Source organism: Panicum hallii, chromosome 4, assembly GCF_002211085.1.
Source record: "Panicum hallii strain FIL2 chromosome 4, PHallii_v3.1, whole genome shotgun sequence".
NCBI classification, from domain to species: Eukaryota; Viridiplantae; Streptophyta; class Magnoliopsida; order Poales; family Poaceae; genus Panicum; species Panicum hallii.
The window spans coordinates 25467521-25473993 of NC_038045.1; the positions used below are offsets into that span (position 1 = coordinate 25467521).

The 6473-nt window shown below is 45.5% G+C and overlaps 1 long non-coding RNA gene across 2 annotated transcripts; it reads left to right on the plus strand.

The window, feature by feature from the left end:
* The first annotated feature begins 2296 nt into the window (after nt 1-2296).
* LOC112890279 lies at nt 2297-6187 on the plus strand. 2 transcript variants are annotated; one of them, XR_003228298.1, is made up of 3 exons: nt 2297-2986; nt 3115-3263; nt 5312-6187. It is a non-coding gene; the product is annotated as an uncharacterized LOC112890279 (long non-coding RNA). The 2 variants fall into 2 exon arrangements; XR_003228297.1 differs by lacking the exon at nt 5312-6187 and adding an exon at nt 4541-5304.
* Nucleotides 6188-6473: the final 286 nt, after the last annotated feature.

Below are 6473 nucleotides of genomic sequence, written 5' to 3' on the forward strand. Positions count from 1 at the left end.
AAATCAGAAAAAGGTACAATGAATAATTATGTCCTTACCTAATAGTATTTCTGGTAACCATCTTGAATAATGGCTGAAGCGCACTCACAAACCGACGAAAACCAATATGCTCAACAATGCACAAAGGATATTCATGCAATGCAATCATGGCAGCAAGCTCCTTTCTAGCAACTTCAGGATCAAAACTATAGTTCTCCACGGGTACTTTCCCTCCTTCTTGTGAACTAAACCTCAAAGATGATTGGCATAGAGTCTTGTTCTTACCCGTGAGCTTTATCTTGCGCAAAACACATATCTTCAAATGGTCATGAAGATGCTTTGTTCCATGAGTACTTTTCCTAGCAAGCTTCTTATGACAATAATTACATTGTGCCTTTTCTTCACCCGTAGTTAGCTTCACTTTCTTGAATTCATTCCAAACAGCAGATGTTAGCTTCCTCTTTGGCCCAACAATCACTTCTTCAACTTCTTCTTCATTGTCATCAATTTGGATTGGCTTTGAATCATTCACGGACTCGGGTTGTTTGCTGCTCTCAGTTTCATTCCTACTCTCAGCCCCCGCAATAAAACTATCAAGTATGAAGCAATAAGCATTAGAAATAAAGGATCAGTAATATATCACAAATAATATACTGCATAACAACATAAGCATTAAAAAAATTTATACATACAGATACATTCAAATAATATATAGAAATAATATGTACAGAATGGTTGAAATACAAAATAAGTTATACATCCAGAATTATAGATACATTCAAATAATATACAAAAATAATATATACAGAATGGTTTAAATACAAAAATCGGTAAAAAAATTACATCTTAATCACACACTAATACACACATTAACCATTGGTCTAAATACAAAAATCAATAAATAAAAGTAAAAGTTATCAAGCTTTAGAAATCAAAACCTAGGGATTTTAACAGAAGTACGCCTTCAGCGGATGGTGCTTCTAGAGTAGTCGCCTTCGATCTTGCAGTCGCACCAACATGGCCTTTTTTCCTGGTCTTGGCTGCAGCACGACCAGCAGCCGAAATTGTGGGGCGGCGGCAAAGTACAGGGTTTGATTTGGGGTTGCCGATTGCCGGAGCTGGAGCCGTCGCATGTGGTGGCAGGTCTTTGTCAGCATTCCTTCGTGGGTTAGTGAATAAAAAGCGTCAGGCGTGGGTTAGTGAATCAAATGCGCAGCGCAAACAGTCTGACACTAAGTAATCATCCATCACAATTTACATTTTCACAGGCTGTAACGCAGACGATAGATATGTACACAGTACATGCAGCGAGCAAAAAAAATGAAAGGGTTAGACCGTTAGAGGATCTAAATCTCACCTTCCTTGCTCGTCATCACTGTTGATTGACGCTGGAGCGGACGGGGAACCCATCTTGGGTGTGGACTGAGACGCCATGCTTCTTGTAGTCACGGATGGAGAATCGAAGATGGTGGACGATAGGAATTGGCGTAGCAGCCGGCGGCAGGCCCGGCGGAGAACGGAGTGCTTCAGGCCATGGTAAGGATTGTACTGTACGCAAAAAACAAAAGGGGACAGCTAGCAAGCACAGACCTTCAAAGGATTCACGGAAGACTTGAGGGAGTGATTGCAGGTCTGCAATCTGCTGCAGGCTTTGCAGCAGCCAGTAGGTGTCACTCGACAGGACTCAGGTGGGCCGCCGGCGGGGGCCTCAGGCTGTCAGGCACCAGGCGGCCGAGTGCACAGAAAGGGCCGGCGGCGGTGGAGTGAAGGCGCGGTGACTGAGATCTGGGAAGGGAGGGAGCCAGGGAGGCGTATAGGGTTTCCGAGTGTTGGGCTGGGCCGCCGGCTGCGTATTGGCCTGTTGGGTTAGGTCACTTGTGTAATTCTTATGGGTATGTATTCTCCATGGGTAATCGGGTTCGAATGTTACCCACCCATACCCGTACCCGCGATACCCGATGGGGGAAGAATTTATCCCAAATCTGTACCCATGGGGATTGATTTTCTCCCATACCCGAACACTAATAGAGGAATTCCCCATGGGTAATCGGGTTTCGGGGCTCCATTGACATCCCTAGCCGAGACAAACAAAATGATAGGTAGCTATCTCTAATATAAAAAAGGCTAAGTGTGACTTTTTTTTTTCCTTCGTCATCCCATCTGGTGCTATCGTTTCGTCCGCCCGCTTCGTCCAGCCTCCGACACATGTGGACCGTCTGATAGTCTCCCCGTGCGATCTACGCCTGTCAGCCCGCGCGCTCGCCGCTCCTCCCCGACCCGCCTCCCACCCCGTGCCCACGCCACTCGACAGTTCCATCTCGCTGCGCCCCGCCGCCCTCCCCCTCGCGCAGCCCCACCGCCCGCCGCCCGACCCCTCCTCTCCGTCTCTCCTTTCCGTCTGCCGCCCTCCCCTTCCTCTCCGACTCCTGCACCGCGTGCTCGGCACCCCCCTCCTCCGCCGCGCCGCCAGGGCCCGAGCCTAGAATCCATCTCCCCCTCGCGCAGCCCCTCCTTGTGCCCCCTCCTCTCCGTCTCTCCTCTCCGTCCGCCGCCCTCCCCCTCCTCTCCAACTCCTGCACCTCGCGCCCCGCACCCCGCACCACGACTCCGAACTCCGTCCTCGCCGCGTCCGCTGCCTCCGAGAAGGTCGCCGCACCGCTTGCATCCCCGCCGAGCTGAGAAGGCCGCCACCATCTTGCCCGCGCGTGTGCCGGGCCCCTCCGCCGCTCTCCTACCCGCGGATCCACTGCATCTGCTCCAGCCACCGATTATACCTGGACGCCTCCCTCGTCACGAGCCTGCCATGTGCCGCGATTCCCCGCTCCACGTGCTGCCCCACCCGGGCGAGGCGCTGCAGGCGCTGCTTGCCTCTCCACAAGCCTCCCGTTCGTCCTCTTAGAGCTATTGCTCTGCTTGCTTGCAGTCGTCTCCCCGACTCCCCAAGTGCCTCCTCCCCGATCTCCTCTTTCCAATTGATAGAGATTATTCCCTTCGCATCCTCTCTCAGGTTGTTTGCTTGTTGTTACCCTTTTCATTTGCATTTCCATCCAAGATGTAGAGATCAAACTTGATTTTTTTTCTCTCCTGCAATCCCTAACTGCTGTCTCCATGGCAACCCGGCATGGATGCGTGCAGTTGTGACATGTGAAGGGTGCAGCGGCAATGCTAGACAGTAGACAGACGCCATATTGCTAATCGTTGGCACTGAGCAGGCTGGGCGTTTACGGCACCATCCAATCATCCATCAGGAGCGGGTGATAGCAGAGTTGGCAAGCCACAGTCAAGTATGATTTGCAAACCTGCAGATTCAGTTCCCCTTTGATTACTCTCTCAATTTTGTCTTGGGTCCCTAGGTTTCTATAATTATGGTTAGCAACAGGTTCTTTCTTTTTTGCATAATCAGTGATTGCTATAGTGCTGATTTGCATATGCAATATCCAGATTTTTGAATATTTTAATCAGTTATCCAATTTTAACATACAACGTTAGGTTTATGAGAATAGAGGTTTACATACTTTTGCTAACATAGCAAAGTAATTGTCTTTATCATAGGAATCATCGTATCTAGGAATGCACAGTAGCCTCTACTCTTCACCTTGCTTTTCTTTCCTCCTCCCCCAGAACGTCCCTAAAAATTACGAGGATCCTATGTTGACATTCAGCTTCAGGGTATCATGAATCACGTTGTCCCTTTCATAGGAAGTAAACTGCTATGACTCTGATGCTTTCTAATGACAAACCAATTGTATTATCTTTGCTGTGTAAGACTAAGGTGCAGTTTCCCATGGTCCCCACAAAAATGAAGATAATTATGTAAATTTGTTTTCCAGTAAACAATTCAATTGCACCATCATTATTTTGACCCTTTGCAAAGGTCAGGCAATATGTGAACCTGTCCATTTTTTAGAAACCAAGACTATTCTACAGTTAATCTTCTTTTTTAGACGCGATTTGTGGAGTGTATATATATGAAGGTTGAAGGAAAATGAAAGCTGTATAGAGTTCAACCAATGTTACAGTAAAATTAATCTCAAGTTCTAGATTTCAAAATGCTATGTTCCATGTAGATTAACTATAGGGGCTCTCAAGTTTTACTGATCTTGAACCTGCAGGAGCTCTCGAACTGTTGACTTAGATGCGCAGTCCTAAAGATTGAAGCTTGAAATACAAAATATCTCATTAGGGCCTTAGTTTCGATTCCCGCTTGACTGGATTATTTGATTTAGAATAAGCATTTAAGCAGCATTACCAAAGTGAAATGACCTTGATGCCACCTTTTTTATTTTGAGTCGCCCAATGACTTATGCATTCTATTATCATTTCCAATTGGAGGAGGTTACCAATGATATATCTAAGTAGAGCATTATCGAGGTCACACAACATCTGATATCATTGCATTTTAATTCTGAGAACTGAACCAACTCAAATAAAGGACTGATAAAAAATAGATTACATGTGCAGATTCATGGTTTACTGAAAAATGAATTCATGGAAGTAAAACTGAACAGGCTCATCTATAAGGAAAGTAGCCCTCGGTAACTTCTTTTTTTTTTTGGTTCAGGAGAACCTCAAGCTCAAACTTACACGTCAAAGCCAATATAATTGGTTTCACATTAGAAAACATCAATGCCATATAACTTGCTGTGACAAGAGTCAAGAGGTTTAGTTTGGCCAATTTACTGGTGGAACGAGGTGAGTTCATGGTACCCTAAAGCTGAATACCAACGTAGGATCCTCAATACTCATAATTAGATGTGCTCTTTGGTACTTTCTGCATGCTACATCATTGCCTACCACCTAAGGGTGTGTTTGGTTGGGCTTTCCAACCTGCTTTTGCTTTTACAAAAGCTAAAAGACAACCAAAGGGCTCAAAAGCCCTACGTGCTTTTGTCCAAAAGTAGCTTTCACTGCAGTACAAATGCAAAAGCACCCTCCTCCTGCTTTTAGGCTGCGTTTGGTTCAGCTTTCTGACCTGAAAGCAGAAGTTGAACCAGCTGTTTTTTTAAGTACAAATTTGAAAGCAGGTTGTACCCTGTTTTCGCAGCTTTTCTGAATTTGTGAAAATTACACATCTACTATTGGTCATATATATACCCTTTCAATTTTTTTTATATATAAGAAAATAAAAATTTTCATATATAGGAAAATAAAAATAAAAAAGAATACAAAAAAGTTTACTCCAAATATTTTCATATATATAAAAATAAAGATTTAAAGGAAAAAGAATTTGATCATCATAAAGAAATATTGTATACTGTCAATTTGCATAAAGACAATATATGACTTTTTCACAGTTGACAACTCACAGCAGTTTGAATCAAACGACTTTCAGTTTTTTCACAGCAGGCCTCTCACAGCAGCTTTTTCACAGCGGACATCTGATAGCAGCTTTTCCACAGCTCACAACTGAACCAAATGCATCCTTAGTGGCTTTTGGGGCAAAAAATTAGCCACCTGCCAGTGGTTATGAAAAAACGGTTCGCTCTTCTATTCTTCCACCCGTTCGACTCCCACCTGTCTCCCCATCGCCTCCCACCCGCGCCTCTAGGTCGGCCGCCGCCTCCGCCCCGGCCGCCGCCTCTACGCCCCAGCCGCCGCCCCCCCATCCTGGCCGCCGCTACACCCTCGTCGTCGCCCCGGCCACTGCCTCCGCCCCGGCCGTCGCCCTAGCTGCCGCCCCGGCTGCGAGTTCCTCCTCGTCGTGTCCGACGGGCTCTAGGATAAGGTGAGCAATCAGGAGGCCGTCGACATCGTCTCGAGGAGCTGGAACACGGCGGCAACATCGTCCGTGGCGCGTTCTTGCGCGGAGCTCGTGGACATGGCGCGGTGCAGCGGGAGCAGGGACGACGTCACCGTTATGGTTGTCGACCTTGAGAGGTTCGTGAGATAAAAGTGACGGAGCTGGTGATGGAGGCACTAACTGAAGTGACGAGCTTAGTTAGCAAATTTGAGCTGATGGAGGTTAAACGGAGCTTCTTGATTGATTGTAAATATGCAGTAAACATCATTTTTTTCTGTCCCTCTCGATCTGTAAGTATAGGTAGCAGTTAGGAATGCAGTGTTTGGAGGGTACAGAAAATTAGGAAGACACTTGCTTTTTGGCAGGTAATTGTTACTTCTGTTATTGTTCAAGGAATGGTTGGTGGTGTACAGATAACTCATTTGAATGTAAGCTCTCAGACGGCAGGAAGGTTTTATTTGTGCTGAACTGCTGAACTTTGAAAATGTTGCAAAACACCAAATCGGACAGGATTTGATTAGTGCGCGAGGAGGATAGTTATGTTGAGATATATTATAATTTTATGAGCCCTTTATCTTGTGTAATTGCTACCGTTCTATTTATATAGACTATATGGATGAAAAACTTAGAAAATTTAATATTTTTCTTTCCAAAAATACATTTACATGCGAAACATTGAAATGAATATTTTGTATATAGACAGTCCTACGAACTTTCAGGGGTATTATAGGTATTTCATCTACAGCATACAGTT